We start from the raw sequence: 14076 nt of genomic DNA on the forward strand, positions 1-14076 counted from the left end.
AATAAGTGGCCCCACCATTCAGGATCTTTACAGTAAAAGCCCTGTTAATCTTACCAGCAATTATATACCACAAATTTACTGCATTGAAGCATTGTTTTCATTAAACTGGAAAGTGGAAGATCGTAGCTAGAAAGCTGTGTTCTATTTGAAATAGATTAAATGCTGCAGAGTTAATTCCTTTTGAGTTACTGTGTGGGGCTGTTTTTTTTTATCTCATCTTGTATATTCTGCTCATATACGTTCTTCATAATATCTAAATTTTTCAATTGCTATTTATGCTCAGAGAACTCTACTAGGAGCCATAGGGTGAAGCCAGCCTGGTGGCACAGGGGATAAGATCACACATTCCACTTCAGCAGCCCAGAGTTCGCCAGTTCAGATCCCGGGTGTGGACACGGCACCGCTTGGCAAACCACACTGTGGCAGGTGTCCCATGTATAGAGGAAGATGGGCATGGATATTAGCTCAGGGCCAGTCTTCCTCAGCAAAAAGAGGAGGATTGGCAGCAGATGTTAGCTCAGGGCTAATCTTCCTCAAAAAAAAAAAAAAAATGTCCAAATATGTAATCTTGAAGTAACAACAACCGTAGGAATACTCCCTTTATATTTAGTGGGCAACAACCGATCTCAATAATCCATTAAAATTGGTTTTAGGTTAGCAGGAATAAAGGAGATTTGTGAATAATACAAAACCACTGTTTTGGTCTGTCTTCCCAATCTTTCCCTTAGAAGTGGCCAGAATTGCTAATGAGAAAAATAAGTTCTTTTAAGGGCTGTGCTCTCTTCTTCTTTCTCCAGTAAATTGGTCCAAAATAAATTTGACGTGGAAAACAAATGGAGATACATGGATGCCCCCCTTCCTTGGTATTATAGAGTTGAGTTCAAGAATTCTCTCCAATGAGAGACCATTGAATAAACAGAGGACAATGCATGGATGAGGAGGGAGCAGACAGGACAAGGAAAACTTGTATGTGAAGGTCGGAAATGTAATTCCCTACATGTACGATACCGTCTCCATTTGTCTGCTCATCTGCAAAACGTGTATGCTTTGGATAGAGAGAAAATATGGTCTCTTCACTTAGACTGAGAGGAACATCCTACAACATTGTGCTGCTCGTCAAATGGATAAATCAGAAACTTTGTTGCTTAAAAATGTATCACGCAAATACAGTTTAGTTTTTGTTGCTGTAATGCTGTGTAGTGGATAAATAGAAGCATTGCCTAGGGAAAGACGTAGAAGGGAGCTGGAAGAAATCCAGAAACAATTTGTGGTGTAAAATCGCACAGAAGCTGAGTTTCAACGCTTCCTAGCACTCCATTAATATTTGCAGCAGCCATTCTAATGCCAGTTCATGAAGAAATCTAATAAATATGATCTCAAGATTGTAAAACCACTGAAAAGTTTGTACCCATAAAGCAACGTGAGATTTAAGATGTTGTGTTTCTAGTCAAAAATTTACTAACACATCAACCCAAATATTTAACTTAGTATGGTACATCATTTGCTGTATAAATGCTTGTCTGGAGGAGCCCGGGAAAAAAAGTTATTTTATGGAGAAATGATAAATAAGGAATTCATTGTTTGTTTTTTGCGTTTGGCCTGAATCTACTGCCCTCATTCTCATCCACCAGAAAGTCTGCTAAGAAACACAAGAGTAACATTACTGAAAACCAGATTTAGGTTTCCATTTCTTACTTGTCCAAGGTAATGTGGGTTTTCAAACTATAACTTCCAATTTTCCAAAGCAATCGTTTGTCTGCACTTTTCCTATGATGGAAGTTTCTCAATGATGTGAAGAGGGGCAGAGATATAAAACATATAGGATGGCCCTCATTCATCTAAGCGGTATCGTTCTTTAGTTTTCCATATGTACAGTGCTCCCAAAACGGTGACTTCCCGTGCTCGACTAACCTGAAAGATTTTGCCAGAATTCAATGTCATCTAAATTATGAAATAGATCGAGGAATGTGAATCTGAATTTTGGAAAATAGACAAGACATTTTAGTTCCTAAATATAAGAGATTAAAATTCGCTGACCCTGGTAAACAACAGGTATATAATACTTGGGTGGAAGGTTGAGTCTGGATCCCAACCAAATATGATATTTAGAACCTCTATGATTTTTTTAATAAAAGGGAAGAAGATAACGTACACAACTTGAGAAGAGAGTTTGTTGATCAAAACATGAAATCTTGTGGGGACATGAGGCTAGAGATGAAAAGGAATTTGAGGAATCCTCATAGATGTGGTGCATTACCCTCCTGGGAACATAGGAAGACTACACACCACCCAGCCACCCACGCACAGGCACACACCTGTAGGCTGGACAGTGTTCATTAATTCTGGCCAATACCATTCAGGCGGAAGTCCTGTCCCATTAAAAATAAATCTCTCCCAAACTGTGGCATCCCAAGAATGGACAATACTCTACACACAAGAAAGAAGAGGATATACATCTGCAGAGAATTTAGACATAAACTAAAGCCAACCAAAGTGGGCTTGTTTTAATTATCACCATGTACCAGAGATTCTTAACAATATCCACAAGAAAATAGTCCTCCCCGGAAAAAATATTTTGTTCATCTGAGTTCTAAAACAATTTGCTGTGGTTCCTGTTGTGTTTTTAATAGCATATTGTACTTCAGAGCTTCTAGTTACCGTGTTTGTATTAATTGTCTTTTAATGAGTGGTATATCCCACATAGCAGTTAATTGAGAGAACCATCACCATCTGTCTCAATACAGACATTTCAGCTACACATATCCATTCCTAGAGGAATTTCACACCCGTTCGGAATCATTTGAGCAAGCTTCAAGTGCAATTTTGCCTCCATTTCTCAAACTTTTAAATACTGCTGGGTTTAAAGAGTAGAAATCAACAATAAGTGAGTGATTTTTAAGGGAAAAGTATCAAGAGTTTAGGTGCAAATCATTCTTTGAACCATGTGCAGTTGGCTTCTTTGCAAGGAATTCATGCATTTTTTCCCCTTTTCCTCAAAAAAAATCATTGATGTAGAAAGTATGAATCCATTACTTTTCCTTCATTTAATACTGTTAATGTTTATTTTTATTATTCTTGCTAATATGATTATACATACGAAGTTTAATACCTAAAAATCTTTGTTCATCATGTTCCTCTTCCATCATTATTATTATTATTTTTATTTTATGGTTGCTGAAAACATTTTTGTCATATTGAAGAAGGGGATTTATAAAACGATGCATCCAAAGTGTTAAAGATGCTAGATATGCCACTAATATCCTCCTATTCTCCCACCTCTGGCTGCTATAGAGGCCACAGATGGTGGCGTCCCAACATGGAAGGAGTTACTTTCCTAAGTTACCACTTGAAGGATGGATTTGTCACCCATTGCTGTGTAACAAATTGCCCCAAAGTTTAGAACCTTCAAAGAACAGACATCAACTATCTCACACAGTTTCTGAGGCTCTGAAATCTTGGACAGGCTTATCTGGGTGCTTCTGGGTCAGGATATCATGAGATATCATGACATTGCAGTCAAGCTGCTGGCTGAAGCTAGATTCCTCTGAAAGATCGACTGGGTTGCACCACCTACTCCCAAGCTTGCTCACTAGGCCGTTGGCAGAGACTTCGTTCAGTTCCTTGGCATGTGGACATGACTCCAAAAGGTTGTTCAAGACATGGTAGCTGCTTTCCCCCAGAGGGAGTGGTTCAGGAGAAAGAGCGAGCAAGATGGAAATCGTAAGGTCTTTTATAACGTAATCGTGGAAATGAGGACCTTCACTTTCGCCATGTCGGTCACACAGAACGACTCCGGTATATTGTGGAAAAGTACTACCAAGTGAATATTACAAGGAGAAAAATCCTCAGGAGCCATTCTGGGGGCTGACCACCCCAAAGAATTGCCCAAGAGAAACACGCAACGAAGAACACCCCACTGGACTTTGTCGGGGCAGGGCATAAATATTTTTGTACTAATCCTCTGGGATGTGGGGATCATTTTTAGAACACGTAGCATGAATTTCCCTGTGCCAAATTCTTTTCTGAAACTTTCAAGTGAGAGTTTTCGATATGAAAAATGAGAATCTTGAGAAACAAACTTTTCTCTATTATTTGTGCCCTCCCTGGATTCCGGGTTGCATCTTTCTCGATCTGTTGCCTGCAATTGTTCCACATATATAGCCACGGGGACGTGTGTGGAACCCCAGTCTTGGAGTTAGTCTGTCACAAAAATCAAAAGAGTTTTCCTGACAGCTAAACCAAAGCCAGATTCTGTGAATGGTTTATTTATTTATTTATTTTTTACTGCCTTATTACAGATACTGTTATTTCATTAGTCTTCCTGCTTCCCCTTAAAGCCACAAAAGCAAAAACAAAGGCTGATTGTGGTTTTTTTTGAGTTTATATTTCACGTGACATGTTGAGCCGTCCAACCCAGTAGATGAAACAATAAACAAGAAAATGGGATTGATTCAAACCACATAGTGATTGCAATTCTTCCAACCCAACATAGTTTAGGACATTCAAGGAGCTTTTGCTAATGTCTCCCAAGGAAAAAAAAAAAAGTGAATTTTTGGAGGAAAATGGTTAAATGTTTCTTCAAGCATTTTTTACTTACATTGTATAAATTAAATTCACACGTTATATAAATTACATCACATAAATTAAATTGTATAAATTAAATTTAAATTTATGAAACGGCTTTTCACACTTCAGTTATAAGAAGTGCATTTGGGAGTGTTTAGGAGTACATGCACATGTGCACATATGTGGTGTGTGTGCAGATGTGTGAATATGGGCATGTGTGTGTCCTGGTGTGTGAGTATCATGTGTATGTAAGCACATGCATATGTGCATGTTATGTGTGTGTGTGCACGAGTTTGTGATGTGTGCATGTGCCTGATATTTACAAACAAGTATGTATGTGGGGGTGTGTGTGTGTGGTCTGTCTTGTGCACGTGAATGTGTCTTGTGTGTGTATGGTATGTGTGTACGCACGTGGCATGTGTGCTTGCACAAGCATTTGTGTGGGGCTTGAATGTATGTGTGTAGTCTGTGTCATGTGTGTGCATGAGCACGTGGTGCATGTGCTTGTGTAATGTGGTGTGGTAGAGAGGCCCAAAATGACCGACAACTAAGGAAATTCTCTGCCCATCAATCAACACATAATAGGACACACGTGTTCCTATTTTAAAACAGCTGGGACCAAGTAAAGTAGCTGGAACAAAGGTTTGTAGTCCGGGACTGTGTGAGGGAGAGTAACTCTTTCCTAGGCTGAGACTGAGGGGTTTCTCACAAGGACTCTTCTTTTTAAAAATGGATGGAAATAAAAGGAATGCAAGTGAAAAAGTAGATACCTTTTTGGCTTACCACATTAGCCAAGACTTTTAATAAGGACATGGCTTCAGCAGTCACCAAAAGCTGCAGGAAATGGGTTCGTCTTGGAGAACAAAGAATCCAAGAAAAGATGAGGCCCCCCATGTTAGAACGTCCTCCAGCCACCCACGAAAAATAGCACAGGAACCCAAGCATCGTGCTTCAACGAGGCATGCCACTGGTTTAACCAGGCTGTTGCCACCCTAAGGCTTACGGAATCAAGACTTGATACCAAACAGCCTTTCCCACAAAACACAAAGTTTTAAGCAAAGCCAGAACTGAGGTTGAGTATAGATAATCAATACTTCATTTGCAACGTCAAAGGGCGGTCAGAATGGGCTGTATCATTTCAGTCGGAATGTTTTCACCAACTCGGCTCAGCGAAGCGTTCAGGGTGAAGAGGCACTCCAGCGATTAATCGCGCTATTGATCTGCTCTCTTATCTTGTTAGTGTGATTCGATCAAGGGACCTCCTGGGCACCTCCCATTTCCTGGGACAGATCAGAAGATAATTGCACATAGTTTTGATCTAGGGAAAGACGATGGCAATTGTCTCCAAGCAAAGTAGAAAGTATGATTCTGAACAAGTTGTCAAAAATGTCCAAGTTTAATAAAAGTAGGACCAGCCATAGAGAAGAATTCAGTGTTGGATGTTTCCTTACACCCAGAGGAAACTCAATTATCACAAATATCCAGACGACCAGAGTTTGAATTTTCTTTTGTTGGTTGTTGATTGATTGGAGTCCTAGAAGGTGTGTAGATAAACAGAATTGAAGTATGCATGTGATTACTATTTCTATTATTGGGCACAGCAACAATTTATGTCCTCCAGGGAGGCTCTTTTTCTGTAGATATTTGAGTATGTCCACAGGAACACATGAGTTAATTGAGGGGAGACCTTTTTTACCAAAATATGTGAATTGGGTCTAGACCAGGAGTTGGTAAACCTGTTCTGTAAAGGGCCAGATAGTAAATAGTTTCAGCTTCATGGGTCGTAGGTTCTCTGTTGCAGGGACTCAACTATCCCACTGTAGTGCAAAAGCAGTCATAGATAAAACACAAATAAATGGGTGTGGCTGTGTGTCAATAAAACTTTATTTATACAAACAAGTGGAGGGCCAGATTTGGCGCACAAGCCTTCGTTTCCTCATCCCTACAAAGCCATGGTTCCTTATAGTCCAGGGGTCTGTAAAGTCAAAGACGAGCTGTCTATTTTCCTTATTCTGATGAATAATGGCAGCTGGAAAATTCAAACGCTGAAAACATGCCTCCCTTTCAGAAAGGAAAAGAATGAGAGACCAGCAATCTGGTGTATGGAAATCATGGCATCGTCAGGGTCCACCTTATCATCTCTTGTCCTCCTAGGGGCTGTTTGAGTTCTGTGCCCACTTCTGCTCATGGACCTTTGGAAACACGAAGATGGTCATAGGCTCCTTGTTTCTGTAAAAATAGGATTCCCTTAAAAACTTGTGGGTATCTGATCAATTTGCTTCCAGTCAGTGTCGATTCCCAATAAAATTCTCAAAATTCTTTCACAAAAAGCCTTTACAAAACTGTTTGCATCAATTTCCTATGCCTGCCTTAAAAATTGCCACAAACACAGCAGCTTAAAACAACACGTGTTCATTAGCTCACAGTTCTATAGGTCAGAAGACCGGGTACGGCATGGCTGGGTCCTCGCCAGGCCAAATTCAAGGCAGCCTTGTCATCTGAGTTTGGGTACCTCCTCCAAGTTCATGCAGTTGTGGGAAGAATTCGGTCCCATGTGTGGTTGGGCTGAGATCTCCATTTCCTTGCTGGCTGTCAGCTGGGGTTTGCTCTCAGCTCATAGAGGTACCCACATTCAAATCATCAACGGAGAATCCCCCTCACGTGGAATACCCCTCATGCTGTGAATTTCTCTGGCATTGAGTCTCTTTCACCAAAAAAGAGTCCCATTTCTTTGTACGGTCTCACCTGATTAGGTCAGGCTCACCCAGATACTCTCCCTATGTTAAAGTCAACTGACTGGGGACAATAATTACAGAAGCAAAGTCCTTCACATCAGCCTCTAGCCTAGAATTTGACTGAATCACGTGAAGAAGGTGTGTGCACTATAGGGGCCAGGGATCTGCTGGTCGTTTTAGAGTTCTGCCTACTACACTGTTTTATTTCTTTATTTTCTTGTCCCATGCCTCTTTCAACTGGATGATGGCTTCTTTGAGACACTGGAGGCTTGGGTGGGAAGCACCCTTGACAGGACCTGGTTCACCGATCAGTATTAATGGGATTTTATGGCTCAAATCCCTTTTCACTCTTTTCCTGTGAGTTTGACAGATTCCCAGGGCTTAAAGACTCTGCATGAGATTGCTGGTGATAATAGAAAGTGCGATTTTTTGATATCTTGTAACAAAGTATCAATACTTGGAATATCTGCAAATTTAGGCACTGATATTTACAAAAGATGGCTGCAACTCACACACTGGTAAAAGATGCTTCAAAGTGCCAGGGAGACCAATGGATTTTAATTTGACCGAGTGTGAAAACATGCTTGATAGGATTTCACACTGGTCATGGCAACTACCCTTTAAGAACCCACAAGAGGTCAAGTTTTGGTGTGGTCTCAAAGAATCTCCAGGATAATCTAAAAAGACTATGAAAATATGCCTACCTCTTTCAATGATGTATCTGTAGGAGGCTGAATCATTTTTCACACACTTTAAACAAAGCAGCATGTCGACCAGAGATGATGCCAAAACAGATACGCAAACTCAGTTGGTAAAAATGTCAAACGCCACTCTGCTCAGTATTTTCTTTTTTCCATTTTGAAAAAATATTCTTTTTCATGAAAAAATATATGATTTTTATAACTTTAAAATGAATTCATCAATGTGTTTTTAATTTCTCAGTTTTAATCTGTAATATGGTAAATACTGATAGATACAATGCCCATAAACAAAAGCTCTTTGGGGTCTTTGTGTAATTTTTAATAATGGGAAGGATTCCTGAGACCAAAAAGTTTGAGAACCAGTGGTTGAAGACATGCAACCAAAGATATGATAGGGTCATTCCAAATGGAGTCTAAAGTAGAGGGGAAAAGTTTGATGTATATATACCTGATATATATATATATATATATATATGAATATGGATATATATTAATACGGGCATAAATGTATATATGTACAGAGGTATTTTATATCCGTAAAATATATTTGAATATATATAAGTCATTGATGAATAAGTGGTACTTGAACTTGTCATTGCGGACAGCATCCTGCAGAGAGAGAATAAAGAGTTAGAAGCAAAGAGACCTTAAGATGGAGGCTTGAAGTATATGAACACCCCACAGGTGTCCTCTAGGAGACTGAAGATGTTCTCCCTCTTAAGCTGAATGTGGGGCACACAAGTGTTTCCATAAGTGGTGTAAATCTTCTCTGGGACAGATTTAAAATCCGGGTGCAACATTTAACAGCCAGGAAGACTCCGCCAAATGATAAAGAGTTAGCGGGGCGATTGGAAAAAGAATGAAGAGTATAGCAATTTTAGTTTGCTTGGCTGCCATTACAAAATAACATTGACCGTGTAGTGCAAACAAGAGACATTTATGGTCTCACAGTCCTGGAGGCTGGAAATCTGAGATCCAGGTGTGGGCAGGGCTGGTTCCTCCTGAGGCCTCTCTCCTTGGCATGTAGATGGCTGTCTTCTCCCCGTGTCCTCACATGGTCGTCCCTCTGTGCGTGTCTGGGTCCTCACCTCCTCTTCTCATAAGGACCCCTGTCCTATTGGATCAGGGCCCACCCTCATGACCTCATTTTACCTTCATCACCTCCTTAAAGATCCCATCTCTCCAATACAGTCACATAAGGAGGGTACTGGGAGTTGGGGCTTCACCATATGAATTTGGGGGAGGCACGGGGTTCAATTGATCCCATCACAATCATGAAATTCAAGGAGTAGGTGTGTTTCAAGAAGCAGCCATTGCTGCTGTGGGATCATTAAGAAGAGGGTTGGAAAGGTCCGTTGCCCTTAGAGATAGTTAGGGATGGGGCATGCTCACTGCCACCATTATGGTGGAGCCAATAGGAAAGAATGCAGATTCGAGTGGGCTGAGGAATGGTGAATGAGACAGTGCAGGAACAGAAATAGAGAGGATGATGGAGATGAGACAGATGAGGGAGTCCTTCCTGGCGACCTTAAAAAACCCAAGGAAATCGCCTACCGCACGCCTGTAACGGGGACTCTGCCAATGAAGTCCATCTTGGCCATGTCACCAAGAATGCCCTACTCCAACGGACCTCAACCACATAAAAACTGAATGCACGGCATCCTCAGCTCTCAGCCTGGAAAGCATTCTCCGAGTCCCCTCCCTGCAACGTTCACTTGAGGAACTCAACTCTAATTGCTACTAAAAAACATTTGGCCGTGGAACAAATGCAAGATAAAGTTTAATTTGCTGATGACTGCCTATGGGCCTGAGTTCAGGGATGACTTATCGCTTAGGGCTGGCAGCAAATTTTAGGGGTGGAATCTTTTGTTTAAATGCTTTTGAGCTTGTGTGATAGTACAGTACTGCGAGGCTCTGGATCGAGAAGTTTTAGCTTTCCTTTTTGCTTATACAATGGAAACCGAATGATAAGGCTCAAAGGAATTTTAAGGCATCATTTAGAGATAGCAATCCCAGATTTTGTTACACTGATGAGAACTCTGGAGCACCTGTGATTTGGGGATGCTGCTCACCATTTTTACGACACCTACCCCTGTCAGGAGTGTCTAGTACAAAATGTGTCTGAAAGGTTGTAAAATGCCAGACCTTCCACTCTCTCCCTAACATGGTTTATCCACAAAGCTGGCTGTACTCATTTCCTGTGGCTGTCATAACAAAATGCCATGCGCTGGGTTGATGAAAAGAACGAAAATGTATTCTCTCGCAGCTCTGGAGACCAGAAGTCCAAGATCAAGGTGTCTGCAGGGTTAGTTCCTTCTGCAGGCTCTAGGAGACAATCTGCTCCATGCTTCTGCCCAGCTCCTGGTGGCTGGGAGCCATCCTTGACGTTGCTTGGTTTGTAGATGCATCACCCTAATCCTTGCCACCATAGTCACGTGGCCTTCCCTACACCTTCTCCACTGTTTTTATGGACACTAGTCATTGGATTTAGGGTTCACTCTACTCCAGTACGACCTCATCTTAACTAACTACATCTGCAGAGGTCCTGTTTCCAAATCAGGGCACATTCTGAGGTTCTGAGTGGACGTGAGTTTTGGGGAGATGCTTCTTTTTCTCACTTGACTTAGGTGGTGTGATTGTCGAATTTCTCTTTCTCCTCCTCCTGATAAAAAAATATAAATGTTTCTTCTGAAGTGGAAAACCTGTGTGCAAAACCTCTGCCCAGAGGGACTGGAGGGGACCATGACTTCTCAATATGTGGTTCACAGAAAATTCTCTCAAAGTATATGATTGCATTACAAATTTGATTTGTGGAAACACTACGGCCGTGTTGATGCGTCTTGGCCCGTATTTATGCATGCATTTGTTCTGAAAAAAAGTTTGAAACTTTTTCCCCTATTCATGGTAAAGCTTATCTTAACCACAACCATCTTTCATTATTCATACTCATACCTCATCAATTTCCACTAATCCTACAATTTAAGGATGTCCAAGAGTAATTTATGCCTCTGCACTTCACAGCTGTTTCTCTTTTCCTTGGCTCCAATGTGGACCTCAAAGGCAAGCCCCAGGTCAACTTGTTTAAATCCTTCAATGCATATTGAACACAGTGGAAAGAGATCTCTGGATGGGCAAATTTTACACGGACTATTAATTAACTGTGGCAATGAATTGGCATTTATCAATTGTCAATAAGTTATTGACCATTTGTCTCATGTATAGATTCAGGAGGTAGCTGTTCTGATCGTGTTGAGTGCTTTCCTTTTAAATGACAGGGGACAGAAAGACTGCTGTAGTTACAGACATCATGAGATGAGCTCATTTGGTAGTGAAACAAAAACTATTGTTGTGGCTGCCCCCATTCTCACCAGAGATTTATGCCTTGCCAGGTTGCATTCAAGGAGAGCTCAGGGTGATAATCTATGGAACGGTGTGGGGGTCAACTTTCAATTAGGCAGTGGGAGAAGGTGACACTTAGGTTGATCCAGGAATCATAAGAAGGACCCAACCCCTTGAAGAGCTGGATCTAATTCCACCCAGACAAGGGCAGAGGGAGTACAGGGAATAGAGACGGGAAAACAGATTGGAGAGATAGAGGGGTCCAAGAATGCATGGTCAGGTAGTGTATGAGAAAGAGTCTGAACTTTATCCTAAACGTGATGGGAAGTCATGGGAAGGTTTTAATTAAGAAGGTGGAATGGTCTCGTTTACGTTTTTAAACATCCTTTGACTGGTACACAGAAAACAGATTATGGGGGCGATCATGGGAGCAGAAGCTCATCCAGGGAACCATCACAGGGATGCAGGTAAGAGAAGAGGATAGATCTGACAAGTGGCTTTATTGGAGATGAATGAAACGGACAGGTTCAGAAGATGTTTTGGAGGCAGAAGAATTATCCTATGGATTGGATGTTGTTCTAGTGGAGATGGAGAGAAGACAAATCAGGAATGAATGTTGGTTTTTGAGTCAATGGTCAACTGTGTCAATGGTGGTGCTCACATATGCAAGACTGAGGGAGGAGAAGATATAGAAGGGAACAACTGAGAGTTCTCTTACAGATATAAGACTTTGAGATTTGTGTCAGACGTACAAGTATGAAGAGGGGAAGAATATCACAGGAGGCTCCACATACGTGTCTTGGCTTCAGTGACAAATACATGAGAATCAACTGTATGAAAATTATGCTCAGAAACTAGAGTGGCTTCTGAATTCTGAGTAGGATGAGGATGATGGCTCTCTTAACATCTGTGTGTCTGAAAAGAATAATTCTAAAAGCCTGCTATTTTCCCTTGATATTCAAGATGGCCCTTCCAAGAGATTTAATTTTGCTCTTGTGTGTTTGCAAAGTCCTTTGCAGGATTCGTGGTCTTCTTCACATTCCATACAACTACTTCCTGCCCGTCAAGTATCCATCCCTGCTGGAGTGGTCTCTGTGTCACTGACTCTTGGTTTTATAAGCAGTGGCTCAGCATTGTTAGTTGCAAACCAGCTTACCTGCACTGGGTGGAAATCAAATAATCTACTGGTGTTTTGGGTTCTCTCCTTTCCTTTTTCTTATTTACGGGGAGGTATGCTGCCTCTGGCACAGCCAAAAACTGGGGGAAATGTAGGCAGTCCAGAGTCTCTGAATGGTTCAGAATCTACTATATTAGAAGTCAAAAACACTCACCTTCTCTCTCCCACTGGTGCATTCTCCAATGCTTACTAGGAAATTCATTGATGTGTTTGATAAACATTCATTGAGCAGCTGAAATATAGCCAGTACTGCATCAGGCTTTATTCACAGAAGATAAATAAGCTTAGTCTTTACCTTGAAGGATGGAATTTCCACGTAGTTTGGAGAAAAGCAATCCTGGCAGCTCAGGGCACTGTAATAGAGAAACACACACAGTGCCCTACAAGGTTCACAGGTGGAAGAATGATGCAGAAAATGAAGACCAGAAAAGCTTATTGGTTTTCTCAATGTCACTTGTCAATATTTATCTCGATCCAACAGAGACTGAAAGATGAGGTAGAGAGTAGAGGAATGATCCATCAGATGCTCAGACCTCTACACACAAGTGCTAGCTAAATTGCTCATGGACCAGCCCTGCTCCCCAAAATGCACCATGGACACTGGGCTAACTTGTCGGCACCAACGCACATCAATATTTTTCATGGCAAATACGGTTTTAGAAAGGGTATAGCATAATCAAACTAAAGATGTACATAAGTGCCCATCAAGGGACGAATGAATAAAGATGTGGTATATTTACACAATAGAATATTACTCAGCCATAAAAAAATGAAATCTGGCCATTTGTGACAACATGGATGGACCTGGAGGGCATTATGCTGAGCGAAGTAATTCAGAGGGAGAAACTCAAATACTGTATCATCTCACTCATAAGTAGAAGATTAAATCAATGACAAACACATAGAGACAGAGGTTGGATTGGTGGTTACCAGATGGGGAGGGGGGAGGGCGGAGGGCAAAAGGGGTCATTAGGCACATGTGTGTGGTGATGGATTGTAATTAGTCTTTGGGTGGTGAACACGATGTAATCTACACAGAAATTGAAATATAATGATGTACACCTGAAATTTATATAATGTTATAAACCAATGCTACCACAATAAAAAAAAGAAATTTTAAAAACACTAAAGAAGTGATCTATCTGTTAGGACAGACATTGCCCACAAATATTAATATATCAACATTCATTAATAATATTGTCGTAAGGAGCTAGCATCTTCTTAAACATTGGAGCCAATTTTTCAGAATTGAATTGCCTACCGAAAGGTCTTATAGGCTGAGAGAATCTAGCTCATCAACTAAGCCTAGTATTCAAGGAATAGCACAACTGGAGTTCGTCAAATTTTGTTTAAAATTTGACTCTGGTCCTGACCATCCCCTGCCAAGTTTTAAGTGCAAAGTTCCATAACCGAAATTGAATGCTGGTTGCCTAACGGGAACAATGAGCACGCTGGGTTGACTCATTGTGTGATATGTCTTACTACAGGATTGTTTACAAGCATAACATTTCGTTAGTTCTAATTAGATATTTATTAGTGGGAAATATCCGTACTTAGG

At 41.0% G+C, this 14076-nt stretch overlaps 1 long non-coding RNA gene across 1 annotated transcript; it reads right to left on the reverse strand.

Annotated features, from left to right (window-relative positions):
* Positions 1-6428: 6428 nt before the first annotated feature.
* LOC111771468 (uncharacterized) lies at positions 6429-10482 on the reverse strand. The gene is made up of 2 exons (XR_002805332.2): positions 8006-10482; positions 6429-6795 (listed from the first exon to the last, which is right to left on the reverse strand). It is a non-coding gene; the product is annotated as an uncharacterized lncRNA (long non-coding RNA).
* Between the last annotated feature and the right edge of the window lie 3594 nt (positions 10483-14076).

The sequence above is a fragment of the Equus caballus genome, chromosome X (genome assembly GCF_041296265.1).
Source record: "Equus caballus isolate H_3958 breed thoroughbred chromosome X, TB-T2T, whole genome shotgun sequence".
NCBI classification, from domain to species: domain Eukaryota; kingdom Metazoa; phylum Chordata; class Mammalia; order Perissodactyla; family Equidae; genus Equus; species Equus caballus.